This window comes from Gymnoscopelus microlampas (genome assembly GCF_963454915.1).
Source record: "Gymnoscopelus microlampas genome assembly, chromosome: 2".
NCBI classification, from domain to species: Eukaryota; Metazoa; Chordata; class Actinopteri; order Myctophiformes; family Myctophidae; genus Gymnoscopelus; species Gymnoscopelus microlampas.
The window spans coordinates 8232419-8254861 of NC_139939.1; the positions used below are offsets into that span (position 1 = coordinate 8232419).

A 22443-nucleotide genomic window follows, 5' to 3' on the forward strand; every position below is an offset into this window, starting at 1 on the left:
CACAAAGGCCTGAGTAGATGATAAAATGACAGAAAGTTTTTTTGAAAGTGAAATATCCCTTTTAAGTGTATTTATTTTTGGACATCACTTTACACAAGTGTATTCTAACATCACGTTTTGTGTGTGTGCTTTTGGTCCTGCTAAGTAAGGCTGTATTGTCTGAATTTTCATTATAATCAATGGGGAAAGCCTCGCTCCTGTTCAGTCCAATCAGATGTAGGGTCTGTCTACTGCATCCTCCTAACTCTATGACTGTATCCTGTATACAATTCAAAGGGCTTTGAATGGTATACGGGGCGTATACCATGCACCGTTTCCGTATCCGCCCAAACCTAGAACCGCACTCAGGGTTGCCAGATCTGCTCATTATAATTTCCCTGCAAGATTGTATTTGAAAATAGCCGATCTACAAGCTCACAACGCGTCGCATCGCGACGCGTTGTGAGCTTGTAGATCTGCTATTTTCAAATAGCTGATGTATGTGTTAAAGTGCTCATGTTGCCCATAGTCGCTTCTTTTGGGCTGGTTTTGGGCTGGTTTTCCTAGACCTGGTTGCTTGTTTCTCTCACAGAATCTGGCAACACTGACCGCACTACACATGCGCAGTTGATCACTGGAGAAGCGCGCGTAAGAAACAGGAAGAGAAGAACGGTCTTGTTGTTTTTCTGCAGCTCTAGTCTGCTCCGTTCATTCATTCAGAGTTGTTATGCTAAGGTAAGTTAACGTTCACTGTATATACTATATATTTAGCAAACGTTGTCTTTTGTCATATTCCTCATACTTTTGTTGCTTAAGTTTATGTCATCGATTTATTTAGCGAAGTTAGCGAGGGACTCTCGTCCTTCTTTGTTTACCCCAGAGACACGGCCCGCTGGACTCCGCCATGTTGAAACTAGTGTTCGGTACAAACGTATTTACACACAATTACAATATTATTGTATCCAAGTGATGTTTAAAGCAGGGGTCTTCAACAGGGGGTCCTCAGAGTTACTACCCAGGGGCCGCCAAATCTGTGTGTGTGTTATATATTTATTTTTTACATTAACCACTTGAACCCTAGCATCCCTTTTCTGAGGGTAACCAAAAATAGCAGATCTAGAAAAATAGCAGATCTACAAGCTCACAGTGAGCTTGTAGATCGGCTATTTTTGGCAAAAAGGTTTGGTCTAGAGGGGGTAAAAAGAGCAGACCAAGTTGAAAAAAAAGTTTAATCTGAAATACAATTTTATACAATATAGAGGGGGTCCCTGCTCCATCTCTCTCTCAGCTAGGGGTCTTTGGAAAACGTTGAAGACCTCTGGTTTAAAGCATCTATTTACTACTTTACTTTAGCCATATTTTATGTTTGTCATACAACTGTGTTGTTTAAAAAATGTTTAAAAAATGTTCATCTACAAGCTGACAACATGCTTTGTGATCTTGTAGATGTTCAGAAAATCGCTTTTATAAGAATATTATTTATAATAAATGTATTCAATTAAATGTTGCACCCCTGTGGGTTAGAAAAGCTAAACTGGCCTAGGGCAGTGGTTACCAAACTGGGGGTCCCAAGAAGATTATCTTAATGTTTTTCTGACTCAACAGTAAACAAACCAACATACAGTGTAAGTGCATACACTATACAGGGTATCTGCACATTTATAAAGAGACAACTTAAGAACTTATAAGACCTTTTTAATCCCTCTAAAACAGGGGCTTTCAACCAGTGGTCCGGGGACCACCAGTGGTCCTTGAGGGGGTTCCAGGGGGTCCCCAGGCAAATGAATAGTTAGCAACCAAATTGACCCTTATATGTCTGTAACTCTGAGTGTACAAATGGAACCAAATGGACCCGTTAGGGTCCATTTGGTTCCATTTGTACACTCTCAGAGTTAAATGAACACTGATGATGGTGATACAGTGTAGATTGGGACCCCCTAAAAAATCTAAATGGTTGAGTCCCTGGCATATATTTTCAAATGGGGGTCCCAGGGCTAATATTTGTCAATTTGGGGGTCCTTGATGCGAAAAAGGTTGAAAACCACTGCTCTAAAATATAAATGGACACACAACAAACAATACTACAAAACATGGTCAAACATTGGCCACATTGTCAAATATTACCTAAGAAATAGGCGCACATTGTGAAAATAGAAGATCTACAAGCTCACATCACAACGCCTCGCGATTGTGAGCTTGTAGATCTGCTATTTTCACAAGCCCGCGGACCCCCATTTGAAAAGATATGCCAGCTAGGGAGTCCCATAAGAGAAGATTTTTACGTCTCTAGCAGTGATTCTTTTAATTTCAAGGACCCCCAGTTTGACATGCATTAGGCTACGGACCCCTATTTAATGGCATTTCTATCTCCGGGACCCCAATTTATATTGTAAAATCTATGTTAATTTAACCATAAGCCATAAGGGTCAATTTGGTTCCTAACTATCCATCATTTAGCTCGGTACCCCCTGGATCTCCCTCGAGGACCCCTGGGGGTCCCGAATTATCATTGTACCAACAATTAATGCGGTAGGGTTAGACAGTGGCACGTTGTGAGGGTGTAGGCTGGCCATTATTGAGAATGTTGTCCAAAATAGGGACACCAGGTTGAAAACAGACTATTATTATTAGTAGTAGTAGTAATTTGTATTATAGATTGTGGCTTATGTTGTTTGTATATTTGGCTGTTTGTCTTGACTGCAAGGCCCTTTGCTACTGTCTTGTCTAGCCTCATTTATGCCAGTGGTTGCCAGTGGTTATTTGTTTAATTCCTTTTTTTACTATTACTTAGTTATTTCTAATTGGCGTCTAGACATTACCAAACATTGTTTCTAATGTATATTATCCTTTTATCCCTTACCTCATAGAGCACTACAATGTTGCAGGACAGATATGCAGCCAGTGGAGCTAAGTGAGTAAGCTACTACTCATGTTAACACACCACTGATACCTGGCAGACAAATGACAAACATCTGACACACTTCAGTTTCTGCTATTAGAAACGTAATGCCAGGTTACACTTTTAAATTGTAATTGTTTATTTTTGTTATGTTTTCTGGCAGTCTGGCAGAGTCAACTGAGAGCCTAAGACCAGACCCAACAAGAAGGATGTTTCCCAGGTCTTGGACCTTGAATAACAACCCAGATGGGCCTTCATTGACTCATTGACCCCTGCTTCAGAGAACTGGAACATGTAAGCAAATGTATTCCTTTGAAGTAGGCCTGCATGTGCTTCCTTCAGTCAGTTGAATATTAAGAACACTAAGTATATTTTATTGTAGGACTAGTGCTCATGATGCACACCAGCAAATAGTTATTGATGGGGATGGGGTGGCGACTGTTGACGAATACAAGTATTTGGGTACAACGATTGATTCCAAGCTGACATGGAATTCCTACACTAATGCCATCTATAAGAAAGGTCAGCAGAGGCTGCATTTTATGCACAGACTGAGACCGTATAATGTGCAAAAAAGTGTAATGGTGCTCTTCCATCGATCCTTCGTGGAGAGTGCACTGACTTTCTGTTTTGTTTCCTGGTATGGCTCACTATCATTGGTTAATAAGAACAAACTCCATAAAATCATCAATGTATCCAGCAAGATAGCTGGGGTACGACATGAGAGTATAGCAGCAATGTATGAGACCCGGGTGCTTAGGAAGGGGAGAGCTATTGCTTGGGATAGAACGCACCCGTTATACAGTCAATACCACCTTTTACCATCAGGACGACGGTACACAGTGCCAATGTTGCAGGCTAGGGCTTCAAGATCATTTGTCCCTATAGGACTCCTGAACAAACAGGCCCCATCTCAGTTCTGTGCATACAATGTAATGTGATGCCTCTTGAATCATGACTGGTGGCCTTTTCCAGTTTGTATGTATTTTGTATTTATGTTATGTGTTTGTGATTTTTTTGTATCCTGATGGCACAAAAATGTTGTCTCTCTGTGATCTCTCTCTAGTTATGGATGAACACCGGTAGATCCTCGTTGGAGGAATGTGAACTGACCTGCTCTCTCTCTTTATCTGTCTGTGTCATAGGATGAACTCTGACGAATCCTCGATTGACGGAACTCCTACTTTGTACCCAAAGTGATCCGCTGTGGGACCTTAAGCAGCTGGACAAAGGTACAGTAATTACTGTTTCTGACGGAGTATCTCATGAAAGTATACGCTTGTTTAAATAACTGGCTGCTGTAAATTAATGTTTTTAACTTTGCAGCCCGCCTGACATGTCTCCACCACATGAAGTTAGGACATACATGCTCTGCTCACATCCTTGAGGTAAGAAATGTGCATATATGGCAATTTTCATATTTGACTATAAGATTCAGAATGCAACGCATACATTTTTTGTGATATTTTTTTGTTTTTTCTGTTTGTGTTTGTGTCAGTCTGCAGAAGACCCCAACACCTTTCTTCAGGCAAGACCACTCCACTCAGCCCTGCCGTCTGTGAAACCATCTGCACATGCCATTGGAGCCATGCCTGTATTGACCTTCCCAAAAGATGACACCTTTTTTATCCAGGGGGAGGCAGTATTGTGACCAGGATTACTACATGTTTTTGTGAGGGTACCTACCCTAGGAGACACGGGGAGAACATGCAAACTCCACACAGAAAGGCCCCTTCGCCAACCCCACCTAGGGGGTGGGCACTGATGACTCGGAGGAGAGGACACGCCCACAGCATCAACTGCGGGAATCGAACCCAGGACCTTCTAGCTGTGAGGCGACAGCACTACCAACTGCGCCACCGTGCTCCCCCCAAAAGAGGACACCTATGCCAGCATGATGTATCTCATGGCGAGTGATTACACCGTTCACCTCACATACCCCAAGTGGAACATGACTCATAGAAAAAGACCAAACGCCACCAGTTCAGTTCCTTGATGTTGCTGTAATACGGTTAGTTGATTACTCAGGTTAGTCACCAACAGAGCTTGGTACTGCTTTATTACCGCCAAGACGTCTTGGTAACAATTATTCTTCAACTGATGGACCCTGTGAAGTAAGGATCAGTTATGCCTCTCCCTCAAAGCACTTTATATATACATTGTATTGTCACGCTGGATGGTTTTTAGAATTGAATGTTTCCAGTTGAGTGTCCAGACTTGAGTGTCTGCTGTGTAAAGTGTGAAGTCCTCCCCCTGCCCAACTTTGCAGTGGTTCTCAAACTTATTCCAGTCCAGGATCCCCAAATTAATATTTGGCTTTGGACCCCCCTCTGAAAATAATCTGTGCCGCTGGGCCTCCCCATACACAATTTGGGTTGTTAAAATTATATCATGGGTTAAAGTAGTAAAACTGACATTGAGGCTATGTCAACAAATGTTCAGCAGGACCTCCTCAAATCCTTTCATGGACTCCTGGGGGTCCCTGCGTGGACCCCACTTTGAGAACCACTATTTTATAGCATGTGGGCCTGAGCTGCTTTATAAAAGAAAATAAATGCTGAAAATAAGAATGCTTCTGGTGTCTTAATTTAAGACTTTTCATTCTATTATTTTGAAGGAATTGCTTCTTATTGTAAGAGTTTTGGGGCTTATTATTATTCTCAGATTTAAGGAAAAAATCCTCAGAATCGGCTTAATAAAGAGAACAAAAATACCACATTTAAGCATATCTTTCTTAAATAACAAAGTATTCATTGCTTGTATTAAGCAGAACTTGCTTTAGATGTAGGCATTTTTGTCTAGTTTTAAGCACCAGTATGCTCTTTCAGTGGCTAGACTTTGTTTCTAGTTTTAAGAATTCTAGTATAGAAAAAAATGCTTACCCCATTGGCAGTTTTTTTTGCTTGATATAAAGAAATATGTCTCAATTTAAAAATATTTTGCTTGTTTTAATTTGGCCATTTTTTGCAGTGCACATTTGGTGTCAGTAGAGGTTCGGGCTGCTATGCAGCCCTCAGATCTAGAGTTTGGGCCCTCACACCTACGTCACTCCGCCGATCCGACCGGTATGTCTGAGTCGGTGGCCGTTTCCTCAATACCCGAACTTGGGAAGCACGGACTTGCGTCCTTGGAAGTTCAGACTTGCAAGTTCGCCTCGGTAGTATAAACTTGCAAGGACGCGAGGACGGGAGTACGGGAGTACGGTAGTTGGAACGCACCGTTCTCGGTGACGTCATCATCTCAGCTCGTCCACAGTGTGGATATGCTCAGAGCAGATCTACAAGCTAACAACGCATTGCTGAGTGACACGGTGTTAGCTTGTAGATCTGTTTTTTTGTACAACACAGCATACATTTTACAATATAATGATATTATATAAATATAAGATATAAACGTATATCTAGGTATATCAATGTTAAAACATCGTTTTTGTTAATGTATTTAGCCTACTCTTATAGACTTATCAGAAAAAAACGTATAGAAATATTCCATTTGGTATTTATTTATTATGATACTGACCGATTGTGTAACAAATAAATGACTTACAGACCCACCAGGGTATAACAGGATAGGTGGGCACAAGGGACATATGGGCACCTCGATGTAAAATTGGCTATTTTGTCCAAAACGTTAAAAAATTAAATATTTGAAAAATGTTCTATGGTAAAGTAGCCTATATATGATTATAACATGCTTAAAAATTCGACAATCAAGGTCTAATATTTCTACAATTGCTACAAAACCTGTATATCCAGTCATTTGGGAGCATAAACGAGAAGTTGAAGGATAACGTCTGATAGTTTAGCTCCAATCGGAATATTAAGTTATTATACTACCACCTTTTACTATTGTTTTATTACTAGCTCCATTTGGAACCTCTCCCTCTGCTGTAGGCTATAGCTCCTATGAGGCTCCACAGCCACTTTCGTAAGGTGAATTCTAACGTTGACCGGGCCAGAATCTTAACCCCACGGGGGTTAAGCGGCGGGGGGTCGCGCAACAACGGGTGATAAGTCTATTGAGAATTACCGAGCCATTCCAGGTGGAAAACGGAACGCTCGTCCCAAAACACACTGCCCCGTTTTTTTCGCGGACCGAGGCCGCCGAGTTAGACCCGCGGGGCAGGGTGTTTTAGGACGACGGTTCTTCTATTACATTTCTGAATGGAGAGAGGTGCCCGTCTCTTTTTTGCTTGATATTGTTTGATGGCGAACAATCATGATCTGATACACATGAAAGAAGAGTAGACCCTTCACAACTAATAGAGAATTTTTAATTTTAAGAATCGGTTCAGAATTGAATGAGTATGGCTATAGTTAAATGTGAAGCTCTTTCTGCTATAAATATGCATCCATGCGTTCTGGGCGCCTGTCGGTGGCCAAACCGGTTTTCAAATGGTCCTCATTTACAATTCGGCCGATTAGCAAATGAGGCTCATTTGAAAACATAGGCAACAGAAGAGGGTGAGGGGCTGCTAATCTTATGTAGATTTTTTTAGTTTTTTTCCCCTGGCGGATCTTGCCCCTGCACTTTGAGCAGACAGAGCAGTGTTGTGTGCAGGCAGGTGACGACACCGGCGAATTGGCCACTACTATTTGCCCCGTTGAAAATGCATTGGGCGCTTAAAGTTAAATATTTAAAAAACTACAAATCATTTCAAAGTAAAACATCTCAAGGATGCATGTAAAACTATGCAACATTTCCTTTTCAGAAAAACATGTCCACAGTAACATGAACATTTTAAAGTATGAATGTTACTAGGCGTAAGTATGTAGTTGTAAGCCTGCCTTTAAATATCCATTGCCGCATCGACAATGCATGGGGCGCTTAAAGTTAAATATTTCAAAAACTACAAATCGTTTCAAAGTAAAACATCTCAAGGATGCATGTCCACAGTAAGGGGGATTTTTTGAACTGTGAATGGAGTTTCTAGGTGAAAGTGTTTTTTTGAGGTCCCAAAACCTTCCATCCGCCTCCATTACAAATCTCTGAACTTTTAAAGGAGTACAATTCTAAAACTATGCAACATTTCAAAGATTCCTTTTCAGGCAAACATGTCCACAGCAAGATGAACATTTTAAAGTATGAATGAGGTTACTAGGCGTAAGTATGTAGTTGTAAGCCTGCCTTTAAATATCCATTGCCGCATCGACAATGCATGGGGCGCTTAAAGTTAAATACCTCCAAAACTACAAATGATTTAAAAAAAAAAGAAATCTCAAGCATGCATGTCCACAGTAAGGGGGATTTTTTGAACTGTGAATGGAGTTTCTAGGTGAAAGTGTTTTTTTGAGGTCCCAAAACCTTCCATCCGCCTCCATTATAAATCTCTGAACTTTTAAAGGAGTACAATTCTAAAACCATGCAACATTTCAAAGATTCCTTTTCAGGCAAACATGTCCACAGCAAGATGAACATTTTAAAGTATGAATGAGGTTACTAGGCGTAAGTATGTAGTTGTAAGCCTGCCTTTAAATATCCATTGCCGCATCGACAATGCATGGGGCGCTTAAAGTTAAATATCTCCAAAACTACAAATGATTTAAAAAAAGAAAAGAAATCTCAAGCATGCATGTCCACAGTAAGGGGGATTTTTTGAACTGTGAATGGAGTTTCTAGGTGAAAGTGTTTTTTTGAGGTCCCAAAACCTTCCATCCGCCTCCATTATAAATCTCTGAACTTTTAAAGGAGTACAATTCTAAAACTATGCAACATTTCAAAGATTCCTTTTCAGGCAAACATGTCCACAGTAAGATGAACATTTTAAAGTATGAATGAGGTTACTAGGCGTAAGTATATAGTTGTAAGCCTGCCTTTAAATATCCATTGCCGCATCGACAATGCATGGGGCGCTTAAAGTTAAATATCTCCAAAACTACAAATGATTTAAGATAAAAAAAATCTCAAGCATGTATGTCCACAGTAAGGTGGAATTTCTGAACTGTGAATGGAGTTTCTAGGTTAAAGTGTTTTTTTGAGGTCCCAAAACCTTCCATCCGCCTCCATTACAAATCTCTGAACTTTTAAAGGAGTACAATTCTAAAACTATGCAACATTTCAAAGATTCCTTTTCAGGCAAACATGTCCACAGTAAGATGAACATTTTAAAGTATGAATGAGGTTACTAGGCGTAAGTATATAGTTGTAAGCCTGCCTTTAAATATCCATTGCCGCATCGACAATGCATGGGGCGCTTAAAGTTAAATATCTCCAAAACTAAAAATGATTTTTTTTAAAAATCTCAAGCATGCATGTCCACAGTAAGGTGGAATTTTTGAACTGTGAATGGAGTTTCTACTGTAGTAAATTTTCTTTTTACCGAAACGATTTTCTTTTTACCGAAACAAAGGTTCGGTAAATTGTCCCCCCAAAAGCCTGTTAGGAGTACGTTTCAGGCAATTTAGAGTTGAATGGTAGTACTTTGTAGTGACTTTTTTTTCCGTCCCTAACATTCATCGAGCTCTGGACTTAGTACATTTTCTTTTTACCGAAACGATTTTCTTTTTACCGAAACGATTTTCTTTTTACCGAAACGATTTTCTTTTTACTCCCAAATTGTCCCCCCAAAAACCTGTTAGGAGTACGTTTCAGGCAATTTAGAGTTTAGAGAATTTAGAGAGAATGGAAGTACTTTGTAGTGACTTTTTTTTTCACCATTGTGTCACTACCGAAACGAAAGTTTGTCTACCGAAACGAAAGTTAAATCCGAAAAAATGACTAAGTGTAGAGGCCAAAATCGTCCCCCCAAAAACCTGTTAGGAGTACGTTTCAGGCAATTTAGAGTTGAATGGTAGTACTTTGTAGTGACTCTTTTTTTTCGTCCCTAACATTCATCGAGCTCTGGACTTAGTAAATTTTCTTTTTACCGAAACGATTTTCTTTTTACCGAAACGAAGGTTTCGGTATATTGTCCCCCCAAAAACCTGTTAGGAGTACGTTTCAGGCAATTTAGAGTTGAATGGTAGTACTTTGAAGTGACTTTTTTTTCCGTCCCTAACATTCATCGAGCTCTGGACTTAGTAAATTTTCTTTTTACCGAAACGATTTTCTTTTTACCGAAACGAAGATTTCGGTATATTGTCCCCCCAAAAACCTGTTAGGAGTACGTTTCAGGCAATTTAGAGTTGAATGGTAGTACTTTGAAGTGACTTTTTTTTCCGTCCCTAACATTCATCGAGCTCTGGACTTAGTAAATTTTCTTTTTACCGAAACGATTTTCTTTTTACCGAAACGAAAGTTTCGGTAAATTGTCCCCCCAAAAACCTGTTAGGAGTACGTTTCAGGCAATTTAGAGTTGAATGGTAGTACTTTGTAGTGACTTTTTTTTTTTCACCATTGTGTCACTACCGAAACGAAAGTTTGTTTACCGAAACGAAAGTTAAATCCGAAAAAATGACTAAGTGTAGAGGCCAAAATCGTCCCCCCAAAAACCTGTTAGGAGTACGTTTCAGGCAATTTAGAGTTGAATGGTAGTACTTTGTAGTGACTTTTTTTTTCGTCCCTAACATTCATCGAGCTCTGGACTTACAGTAGGTGAAAGTGTTTTTTTTAGGTCCCAAAACCTTCCATCCGCCTCCATTATAAATCTCTGAACTTTTAAAGGAGTACAATTCTAAAGCTATGCAACATTTCAAAGATTCCTTTTCAGGCAAACATGTCCATATTAGGATGAACATTTTAAAGTTTGAATGGGGTTTCTATTCTATATATGACATTTTGAATCTTTACAGTCAGTTCACCTTCTTTTGGGTCTTGAGTCAAACCAATTACTCCCGCGGAGACATCAAATTTCTCTTTTGGGCCTTGAGTCTTGGGACTCAAGGCCCAAAAGAGAAATTTGATGTCTCCGCGGGAGTAATTGGTTCGACTCAAGACTCTTTTGGGTCTTGAGTCTTGGGAAAGAAAAAAAAAGGTGTGCCAGTTGGATTTGAACCAGGAACCTTCTGGTTACAAGTCCTGTATCTAAACCACTGCACCACAGAGGTCCTTATCTGTTTTGATGACTTGCGTGGAATTTTCTGAAAGATTATATAAAGGTAAAAGCCCCAGGTAAAAGTTAGAAAGATGTCCTTGCGGGATTTGAACTCAGGACCTTCAGTATGCAAGGCCTGAATCTTAACCACTGCTCCACCATGGTACATACTTTCTATGGTCTCTTACACGCTCTTCAGTGAAAGATCAGATAAAGGTGCAAGAGTCGGGTATTGGTTAGAAACCTGTCCTGGTTGGATTTGAACCGGTAATCTTCTGTTTGCAAGTCCTGTATCTAAACCACTGCACCACAGAGGTTCTGACTTGTTCTGTTAACTTAGCCTGGCATAGTTGGTTCCCTTTTCCCTTTAAATATCCATTGCCATTGACAATACATTGGGCGCTTAAAGTTAAATATTTCAAAAACTACAAATCATTTCAAAGTAAAACATCTCAAGGATGCATGTCCACAGTAAGGGGGATTTTTCGAACTGTGAATGGAGTTTCTAGGGGATTCTAGGGGATTTTTTGAACTGTGAATGGAGTTTCTAGGTGAAAGTGTTTTTTTGAGGTCCCAAAACCTTCCATCCGCCTCCATTATAAATCTCTGAACTTTTAAAGGAGTACAATTCTAAAACTATGCAACATTTCAAAGATTCCTTTTCAGGCAAACATGTCCACAGTAAGATGAACATTTTAAAGTATGAATGAGGTTACTAGGCGTAAGTATATAGTTGTAAGCCTGCCTTTAAATATCCATTGCCGCATCGACAATGCATGGGGCGCTTAAAGTTAAATATCTCCAAAACTACAAATGATTTACGAAACGATTTTCTTTTTACCGAAACGAAAGTTTCGGTAAATTGTCCCCCCAAAAACCTGTTAGGAGTACGTTTCAGGCAATTTAGAGTTGAATGGTAGTACTTTGTAGTGACTTTTTTTTTTCACCATTGTGTCACTACCGAAACGAAAGTTTGTCTACCGAAACGAAAGTTAAATCCGAAAAAATGACTAAGTGTAGAGGCCAAAATCGTCCCCCCAAAAACCTGTTAGGAGTACGTTTCAGGCTATTTAGAGTTGAATGGTAGTACTCTGTAGTGACTTTTTTTTTCCGTCCCTAACATTCATCGAGCTCTGGACTTACAGTAGGTGAAAGTGTTTTTTTGAGGTCCCAAAACCTTCCATCCGCCTCCATTATAAATCTCTGAACTTTCTTAGGGGGCGGCAGTGGCTCAGGGGTAGAGTGGCCGGGTAGAGTGAACTGGAAAACCGCAAGGTTCCCAGTTCGATCCCGGGCTGGGGCGCTCCCCTAGAGTTAGTGTCGAAGTGTCCTTGAGCAAGACGCTGAACCCCTAATTGCTCCCGATGAGCAGGTTGGTGCCTTGCATGGTTTCCTCCGCCATCGGTGTATGAATGTGTGTGTGAATGGGTTAATGGCACAATCAATGTAAAGCGCTTCGGATAGAAGCGCTATATAAATGCACCATTTACCATTTACCATTTAGGTGAAAGTGTTTTTTTGAGGTCCCAAAACCTTCCATCCGCCTCCATTATAAATCTCTGAACTTTTAAAGGAGTACAATTCTAAAACTATGCAACATTTCAAAGATTCCTTTTCAGGCAAACATGTCCACAGTAAGATGAACATTTTAAAGTATGAATGAGGTTACTAGGCGTAAGTATGTAGTTGTAAGCCTGCCTTTAAATATCCATTGCCGCATCGACAATGCATGGGGCGCTTAAAGTTAAATATCTCCAAAACTACAAATGATTTAAAAAAAGAAAAGAAATCTCAAGCATGCATGTCCACAGTAAGGGGGATTTTTTGAACTGTGAATGGAGTTTCTAGGTGAAAGTGTTTTTTTGAGGTCCCAAAACCTTCCATCCGCCTCCATTATAAATCTCTGAACTTTTAAAGGAGTACAATTCTAAAACTATGCAACATTTCAAAGATTCCTTTTCAGGCAAACATGTCCACAGTAAGATGAACATTTTAAAGTATGAATGAGGTTACTAGGCGTAAGTATATAGTTGTAAGCCTGCCTTTAAATATCCATTGCCGCATCGACAATGCATGGGGCGCTTAAAGTTAAATATCTCCAAAACTACAAATGATTTACGAAACGATTTTCTTTTTACCGAAACGAAAGTTTCGGTAAATTGTCCCCCCAAAAACCTGTTAGGAGTACGTTTCAGGCAATTTAGAGTTGAATGGTAGTACTTTGTAGTGACTTTTTTTTTTCACCATTGTGTCACTACCGAAACGAAAGTTTGTCTACCGAAACGAAAGTTAAATCCGAAAAAATGACTAAGTGTAGAGGCCAAAATCGTCCCCCCAAAAACCTGTTAGGAGTACGTTTCAGGCTATTTAGAGTTGAATGGTAGTACTCTGTAGTGACTTTTTTTTTCCGTCCCTAACATTCATCGAGCTCTGGACTTACAGTAGGTGAAAGTGTTTTTTTGAGGTCCCAAAACCTTCCATCCGCCTCCATTATAAATCTCTGAACTTTTAAAGGAGTACAATTCTAAAGCTATGCAACATTTCAAAGATTCCTTTTCAGGCAAACATGTCCATATTAGGATGAACATTTTAAAGTTTGAATGGGGTTTCTATTCTATATATGACATTTTGAATCTTTACAGTCAGTTCACCTTTTTTTGGGTCTTGAGTCGAACCAATTACTCCCACGGAGACATCAAATTTCTCTTTTGGGCCTCGAGTCTTGGGACTCGAGGCCCAAAAGAGAAATTTGATGTCTCCGCGGGAGTAATTGGTTCGACTCAAGACTCTTTTGGGTCTTGAGTCTTGGGAAAGAAAAAAAAGGTGTGCCAGTTGGATTTGAACCAGGAACCTTCTGGCTACAAGTCCTGTATCTAAACCACTGCACCACAGAGGTCCTTACCTGTGCTGAAGACTTGCGTGGAATTTTCTGAAAGATTATATAAAGGTAAAAGCCCCATGTAAAAGTTAGATGTCCTTGCGGGATTTGAACTCAGGACCTTCAGTATGCAAGGCCTGAATCTTAACCACTGCTCCACCATGGTACATACTTTCTATGGTCTCTTACACGCTCTTCACTGAAAGATCAGATAAAGGTGCAAGAGTCAGGTATTGGTTAGAATCCTGTCCTGGTTGGATTTGAACCGGTAATCTTCTGGTTGCAAGTCCTGTATCTAAACCACTACACCACAGAGGTTCTGACTTGTTCTGTTAACTTAGCCTGGCAAAGTTTGTTCCCTTTTCCCTTTAAATATCCATTGCCATTGACAATACATTGGGCGCTTAAAGTTAAATATTTCAAAAACTACAAATCATTTCAAAGTAAAACATCTCAAGGATGCATGTCCACAGTAAGGGGGATTTTTTGAACTGTGAATGGAGTTTCTAGGTGAAAGTGTTTTTTTGAGGTCCCAAAACCTTCCATCCGCCTCCATTATAAATCTCTGAACTTTTAAAGGAGTACAATTCTAAAACCATGCAACATTTCAAAGATTCCTTTTCAGGCAAACATGTCCACAGCAAGATGAACATTTTAAAGTATGAATGAGGTTACTAGGCGTAAGTATGTAGTTGTAAGCCTGCCTTTAAATATCCATTGCCGCATCGACAATGCATGGGGCGCTTAAAGTTAAATATCTCCAAAACTACAAATGATTTAAAAAAAGAAAAGAAATCTCAAGCATGCATGTCCACAGTAAGGGGGATTTTTTGAACTGTGAATGGAGTTTCTAGGTGAAAGTGTTTTTTTGAGGTCCCAAAACCTTCCATCCGCCTCCATTATAAATCTCTGAACTTTTAAAGGAGTACAATTCTAAAACTATGCAACATTTCAAAGATTCCTTTTCAGGCAAACATGTCCACAGTAAGATGAACATTTTAAAGTATGAATGAGGCTACTAGGCGTAAGTATGTAGTTGTAAGCCTGCCTTTAAATATCCATTGCCGCATCGACAATTCATGGGGCGCTTAAAGTTAAATATCTCCAAAACTACAAATGATTTAAAAAAAAAATCTCAAGCATGCATGTCCACAGTAAGGTGGAATTTTTGAACTGTGAATGGAGTTTCTAGGTGAAAGTGTTTTTTTGAGGTCCCAAAACCTTCCATCCGCCTCCATTATAAATCTCTGAACTTTTAAAGGACGCAGAGCCGCAGGAAGGGTGGTGCGAACGGTGCGGTCGCACCGGGCCCCGCGCTGGGGGGGGCCTCGCAAAAAAACGGGATTTTTTTTTTTTAACATGACACCCAACATGACACCCAACTTAATGTTTTGAGGGCAAAAATAACCGCAAATAACCACCCAAAACTCGGATATATCCGACAGAAACCGCAAAAAAGAGGTGCTCACCAACTCCGCACCGGGCCCCGCATTTCTCCCAGACGGCTCTGCACGCACGTGTGATGCCCACTAAAGTGTGATCACATTAGTGTGATTGTTTTATGTGTCACAGTGTTTTGAGAAGTGTTTGTATTGTATTTTCCTTTTAAACCCAGGTTGTGTCTTTGTGTAATGTTTTCACCAAAACAACAATAACTTTGGTCAATAGGTGGCAGTGTAACACCTTGGTTTCAACCTGTTTTGCCTTCTGAGCTTGTCGTCCACTGAGGTAGTCTAGTGCGCATGCGCCACTGGTTCTTCTCATAACTGAGAGGAGACTCGGTGGAAACAAGAGCATGTTCCTCTGTCTCTATTTCTTCTAAACCATTTCAACCTGTTTTCCAGGTGGGTTATACTTCACAAAGCACACAGAAATGATTGTTGTTGTTTATGTAATGTCTGGAGTTTATTGTGTTTACTTTTTGGTTCGAATGTAAGTGTAAAACGAGTGATTGGAAAGTGTCTCATTGTTTGTAATGTTTGTAATGGCGTCCGCCACGTTGCTCCGTCGTGTGTCACGTTGATTGTGTGTGTGTCTGGGTATCACATCTCCGTTCTTTGTGTTAGATTTGTGTTTTGATAATGGCTGGCTCCACTTATTATTTAATATGTGTATTGAACAAGTATTTTGTGAACAAGTGTTCCCGTTTTTGAGGGAAATGGTTTCAAACCAGATAACTGCAAACCATGCAGCTGTAAATAGTATGTTCATTAAGTGTTACTGTTACTGATCTGATTATGCAAGTCCTAAATGGTGCTCAGAGCATCAGTATGTATGAAAAATGCACTGTAGATGCAGGTGAATTAATGACCAAACACATTTGGGTGTTAATGCAGAAAAGAGACACAAGATGTTAAAAGGTGTTTCTTTTGAATGTATATTGCATTGAATTGAATGGACAGAGGATGTTTATTGTATTTTGGTTGGTTTTGATGTAATTGTGAAGTACTATGGACAAGTGAATGTTATGTCTACATAGACAGTAAAAGTGCAGTATTGTTTTATGCTGAGTAAAAGGGGCAGTATTAAATACTGGATAAATAAAGTAAAAGGACAATGCAAAACAGTACAGTTAGGGTTTATTGTGATATGTGTTAAATGATGTGTTGAATAAATCATAACTGAGAGGAGACTCGGTGGAAACAAGAGCATGTTCCTCTGTCTCTATTTCTTCTAAACCATTTCAACCTGTTTTCCAGGTACATATATATCTGTGAATAGGTGCCAGATCCTGGTACCTGTAACAGTTTATTGGGGGCTCGTCCGGGATCAGCGCCACCTGCTGGCTGGAAGCTGATCCAGAGATACTGATCTAGGACCAAAAGTGACCTGATGAACCAGGGAGCAACACCCGGTGTAAAGGTCCACTGATGTAAGAGCATTCTTCAGCCACACCAACTGAAGCAAGGTGTCTCATCTGATGAAGAGTAAACACAGAGCTGTGTCAACTACTACTTCTAATGAAGAGTGAGAAAGACAGTGCTGTGTCAACTACTACATACATCTGATGAGGAGAAAGCCCAGTGCTGCGTCAATCACTGGTGAAGATTACAGACTGTGCTTTGCCAGTTGCTACGTCTGATGAAGATAACAAACTTTGTTATGCCAACCACTACATCTGATGAAGACTAAAGTTTTGCCAATTGCTACGTCTGATGAAGAGTAAGGACTGCTGTGTAGAAAGAACCACCCATCACGGCTAGAGACTGCAAAGTGATCCTGGACTGTGAACCAAGTGCAAGGAAGGAATCGGGAAGCAGCCATGGCAGACAGTGAGAGGAAAAGTTTGGTGTGGGCCATCAAAAAGAGCCTGCTCACTCTACCTGCCAATGACCTGTTTCAGATTGCAAATGCTTTGGTTCAAGTGCCAGGGATGGACCAGTCTCTTCTGTCTCATCTCACCGCCGAGGATGAAGAGGGTTGTTTCAACTACATCAACGACTATGTGTACAGTAAGGCCTTACTAGATTTAGAGGATAAAGGATTAGCACATTTACTAGACATGAAAGATGTGATTAATAGAATCATACAGGTTCAAGGTTCGGGTGTAAAAGAGGGTACAGCACATGGTTCATTTTCTAACAGTCAAGTTGATGGTGTCAATGTTGAAGTGAATAAGGATGTCATTGTTGTTAGTGAGGCTGCTGAAAATGTGACCACTCATGATGCAAATCTGCAGCAGATGCTTACTAGTTATGAGGAGCTGAGTAAACAAATTTTGCAGTACATGCCCACACACACCCCACCAAATGTTCCTCAGCCACAGTCAAAAGTTCAGTCCATGTCACTAGGTAGGAATGCACCAGACACCAATGGTAAAAGTGAACACCCTACATCTCTGTCACAAGACAAACTGGTCTCTCTACGAGAGCTTTCTTACCTCCATCGCAGGGAGTTTAAGCTCCAGGGAGGTCAGATTGGAGATCAGGGGTCAGACATTAGTTATAGCAGTGTCTGCAGGCAAATTGAAGAAGGTTTGAAGGAACAGTTCAGCGATGCAGAGGTTGTGAGAGCAGTCTTGAGAGTTATCAAACCTGGCAACTTTAAAGACATGTTAATGGTTAAGGATGATTTAACTGTTGATGAGCTGAAGGGTTTTCTTCATTCCCACCTTGGTGAACAAAGTAACACAGAGCTGTTTCAAGAACTTATGTGCACTAAACAAAAAGATAGTGAAACACCACAGCAGTTCTTATACAGAGTCATAGGACTTAAACAAAAGATTTTGCTTGCCTCAAAACATGCTGATACTGATGTTAAATACAATGCAAGTACAGTTCAGGATGTTTTTCTCCACACTGTGTATCAAGGTCTAGGCCACAAGCATGATGACATTCGTAGAGAGCTCAAACCATTACTTGTAGACCCCAGTGTCCCTGATGAGGTCATCCTCAAACAGATGAAGAAAGTGATGAGTGATGAGAGTGAAAGACAGCGACGTTTAGGCCCAGCCAACCGTCAGAGACCCACAAATGTACACAGCGCAGAGGTTGAGGTTAATGCAGCTCAGGCTCCCCCTAGCGTCAGAGAGGAGAGCTCAGGAAAGAAACCTAAGCCAGACATGATCCAACAGTTGGCAGAAAAGGTTGAAAAGCTGACTAATCTTGTTGAGCTCATGCAACAGTCTATCCATCCCCAAAAGTCAGAACAGCAGGCACAGGTCAGAACAGGCAAGACAGACAGGCAGAGAGAGAGACCATTTGGCTGTGTTAAATGTGTTGAACAGAAATTGCCTAACTGCCCTCACTGTTTCCACTGTGGTGAGGAAGGCCACAGAGCTGTGGGCTGCCTGAAGAGACCTCCACGACAGGGAAACTGGAGCCGGTCCCTGCAGGGGGACAACCATTGACCGGTTCCAAATTACTGTCCCAAACCGACACCTGTCATAAGTCTGACCCTGAAACGAAAGACAAAGGTATAAACGAGATACAGAAGCAACCAGATACCCCTGTCCCCACCCCTGACTTACCTTACAGCAAAAGTGAATGCCTCGCCAAGCTCGTGGGGAGAAGGGCTCTCACCCATTGTAACCTAAACGGTTTAGCAGTCAGTGCTCTGCTTGACACGGGGGCCCAAGTAAGCATGATTGATAGAGTTTGGAAAAACAGATACTTACCTGACATGCCTGTTAGACCCCTTAATGAAATCATGGGTGATGGAGAGGAGTTAGAAGTCTATGCAGTAAATGGTGAGATCCTTCCATTTGATGGCTGGGTGGCCCTTACAGTTAATTTGAAGGGGAATGAAAATCCTAACCTGTCAATCACTGTGCCTTTCCTTGTAAGCAGTCTTGCTCTGGACACACCCCTGCTGGGCTTTAATGTGCTGGAGGTGATGATACAGGAACAACCGGGAAGCCTGATTCCAACCCTCACTAGCCTGCTCTGTAACGCCATGGTGATACCAGCAGAGAAAGCAGAGCTCCTGGTGAACTTCATTCAGACTGACAAACTCCCTGTGCAACTTGGCCGCCTACGAACAGGTAGACAAGACACTGTCATTCTAGCAGGTCAGGTGGCCTGGGTCAAATGCCAAGTCCCGCCCCACATGGAACTGTCTGACCCAATCTTCCTGTTTGAGCCTGATGACAACAGCATACCACTGGCGGAGCTGGATGTTGGAGAAGGCCTGCTGAAGGTGCAAAACCCCAGAAAGCCCTATATAACAGTGCCTGTGGGGAACAACACAAAACATGCAGTCACTCTCCCAAGAAAGACAGCCCTTGGCAGTATTCACTGTGTTGAGAAAGTCATCACAACAGACTCACCTGAAACCCCCCAGCCCCCAGTGACCGTCAGCAGTGCCGCCATAACCCCCACTGTCACCAGCCCATCCCCATTTCAACCCCCCATCCCACCTGAAACCCCCAAGCCCACAGTGCCCCTCAACAGTGCTGCTTCGACGTCAGCTGTCCCCAGTCCCACTCCATTCCAACCCCCTGTCGACCTCAGTCACCTTGATGATCAACAGCAGGAAATAGTGAACAAGATGCTCTGTGAAGAGGCTGGAGCTTTTGCACAGGACAGTAATGATATTGGATGCATACCGAGCCTGCAGATGACAATCACCCTCCATGACACAGTCCCTGTCCAGAAAACGTACTCATCAGTCCCAAAGCCACTGTTTAAGGAGGTAAAGGAGTACATACAGGAACTGTTAATGAAAGGCTGGATAGTTAAGTCCAAGTCCCCGTATTCTGCCCCAGTTGTCTGTGTCAGGAAGAAGGACGGCAGCCTGCGTCTGTGCATAGACTACCGCCTCCTGAATAAAAAGACTGTCCCTGATCGCCACCCGTTGCCTAGAATACAAGATCTGACTGACACCCTTGGGGGCTATACCTGGTTTAGTATTTTAGATCAAGGGAAAGCCTACCACCAGGGCTTCGTTGCAGAGGGTTCGCGCCCTTTCACCGCCTTCATTACTCCGTGGGGTCTCTACGAGTGGGTCCGTATCCCATTTGGACTCTCAAATGCCCCTGCAACATTCCAGCGGAGCATGGAGGAGATGCTAGGCCCCCTCAGGGACGAATGCTGCATTCCGTATCTTGACGACGTACTCTGTTATGCAAAAACATTTGAAGAACATGTCGAGACCATCCGTAAAGTTCTCCAGGCCCTTCAACGTCACGGAGTGAAATTGAGACCTGAGAAATGTGATCTCTTCAAACATGATGTTCGGTACGTGGGTCGCCTTGTGTCAGCAGAAGGAGTCAAAGTAGACCCACGAGATCTTGAAGCTGTGAAAGCCCTGTCAAGTAAGACGCCAAGAACTGTTGGTGAGGTGAGGAAAGTAACAGGATTTTTGGGGTATTTCCGTTCCTACATCCAGGATTTTTCCCGGATTGCCAGACCCATTTATGAGCTGCTCCAAACTAAACCAGGGCAGGCCCCAATCCCAACCCGTAGTAAAAACCCCAAACGCCCCCAGTTGCCCTCCAGAGAGCCCATAGAATGGACCACTGAACAGCAGAGAGCCCTTGAACAACTGATCGACCTCCTCACAAACCCCCCTGTCTTGGCGTATCCTGATTTTAACCATCCCTTTAGACTGCATACTGATGCCTCAGACCAAGGCTTAGGAGCTGTTCTTTATCAGCATCAAAACGGAAAATTGAGAGTCATTGGATATGGATCAAGGACATTGTCACCAGCCGAACGCAATTACCATATGCATAGTGGAAAACTGGAGTTCCTCGCATTAAAATGGGCTGTGTGTGAAAAGTTCCGCGATTACCTGTACTATGAGCCACACTTCACTATCTACACCGACAACAACCCGTTGACCTATGTCATGAGTACAGCCAAGCTCAATGCGGTCGGTCATCGGTGGGTTGGGGAACTCGCAGATTTCAGGTTTGATGTCAAATACAGGCCTGGAAAGTCCAATATAGACGCAGACACCCTATCTCGCCTCCCACTGGATATGGAGAGGTATGAGAGGACCTGTACAGAGGAGCTCTCCAATGAAGCAGTGCGTGCGACATGGGATGGAAGTCAGGCAGCAGAAAGGAAAGACGTGGCATGGGTAGCAGCGCTTAACATCTCTTCCCCAGACTCTAACCAGCAGTCTCATCCTAACCTGCAAACCATCAGTCACGATGAGCTAGTAAAGGCCCAAAGAGAGGATCAAGCCATAAATACGATTATGGAGTTGAAAGAGTCAAACACAAAGTTGACAGATGAAGTGCGCAAAACTGTAAGTGGAGCGACCAGAAAGCTTCTTCATGAATGGAGCAGATTATACATTGACAATGACCTCCTTTACAGAAAGACCAATCAGCACAAGCAGTTAGTCCTCCCTGTAAAATACAGAACACTCGCTCTGAAACATCTACATAATGAGATGGGCCATGTTGGGACGGAAAGAGTGCTCCACCTCGCACGGGAGAGATTCTACTGGCCCTTTATGTCCAAAGAGATTGAGGAGTATGTGACACGGAAATGTCCATGCATCAAGTCTAAAAAGCCTGTCACACACATTCGAGCTCCCATGGGCAGCATCACCTCCAACTTCCCTTTAGAGCTCGTGTGTATTGATTACCTACATCTGGAAACCAGCGTTGGAGGGTATGAATACATTCTAGTGGTGATCGATCATTTCACTAGATTTGCCCAGGCATACCCCACAAAGAACAAAAGTGGAAAAACAGCTGCAGAGCGTATCTTTAATGACTACATACCCAAATTCGGTTATATGTCTAAATTACACCATGATCAAGGCCGTGAATTTGAGAACAAACTGTTCCAAACACTGCAACAGCTGTCTGGAGTTGGCCACTCTAGAACATCACCCTACCATCCACAGAGCAACCCGGCTGAGAGGCTCAATAGAACCATACTCCAGATGTTGAGGACGTTGACTGAAAGTGAGAAACTGCGGTGGAAGGATCACCTCCCGCAGGTATTACACGCTTATAACTGTACCAAACATGAATCCACTGGTTACTCACCCTTTTTCCTCCTCTACGGCCGTCATCCACATCTCCCAGTTGACTTGCTGTTTGGGTTAACTGAGGAAAAGGAATCATACTCACCTAGAGGATATGCAGAGAAATGGGCTGAGAAAATGTCAGAAGCCTACCGTATTGCTTGTGACAATAGTAAGAAATCCAGTGCAAGGGGAAAAGTATCTTATGACAAGAAAGCAAAAGGAATCGTACTACAGGCAGGAGACAGAGTTCTGGTAAGAAACCTCAGTCAGCGTGGAGGACCAGGC

General features: G+C 42.0%; 1 long non-coding RNA gene across 1 annotated transcript; it reads left to right on the forward strand.

Moving 5' to 3' along the window:
* The first annotated feature begins 635 nt into the window (after positions 1-635).
* Positions 636-5448, forward strand: LOC311065073. The gene is made up of 6 exons (XR_014602793.1): positions 636-714; positions 2847-2890; positions 3042-3172; positions 4024-4110; positions 4205-4266; positions 4377-5448. It is a non-coding gene; the product is annotated as an uncharacterized lncRNA (long non-coding RNA).
* Positions 5449-22443: the final 16995 nt, after the last annotated feature.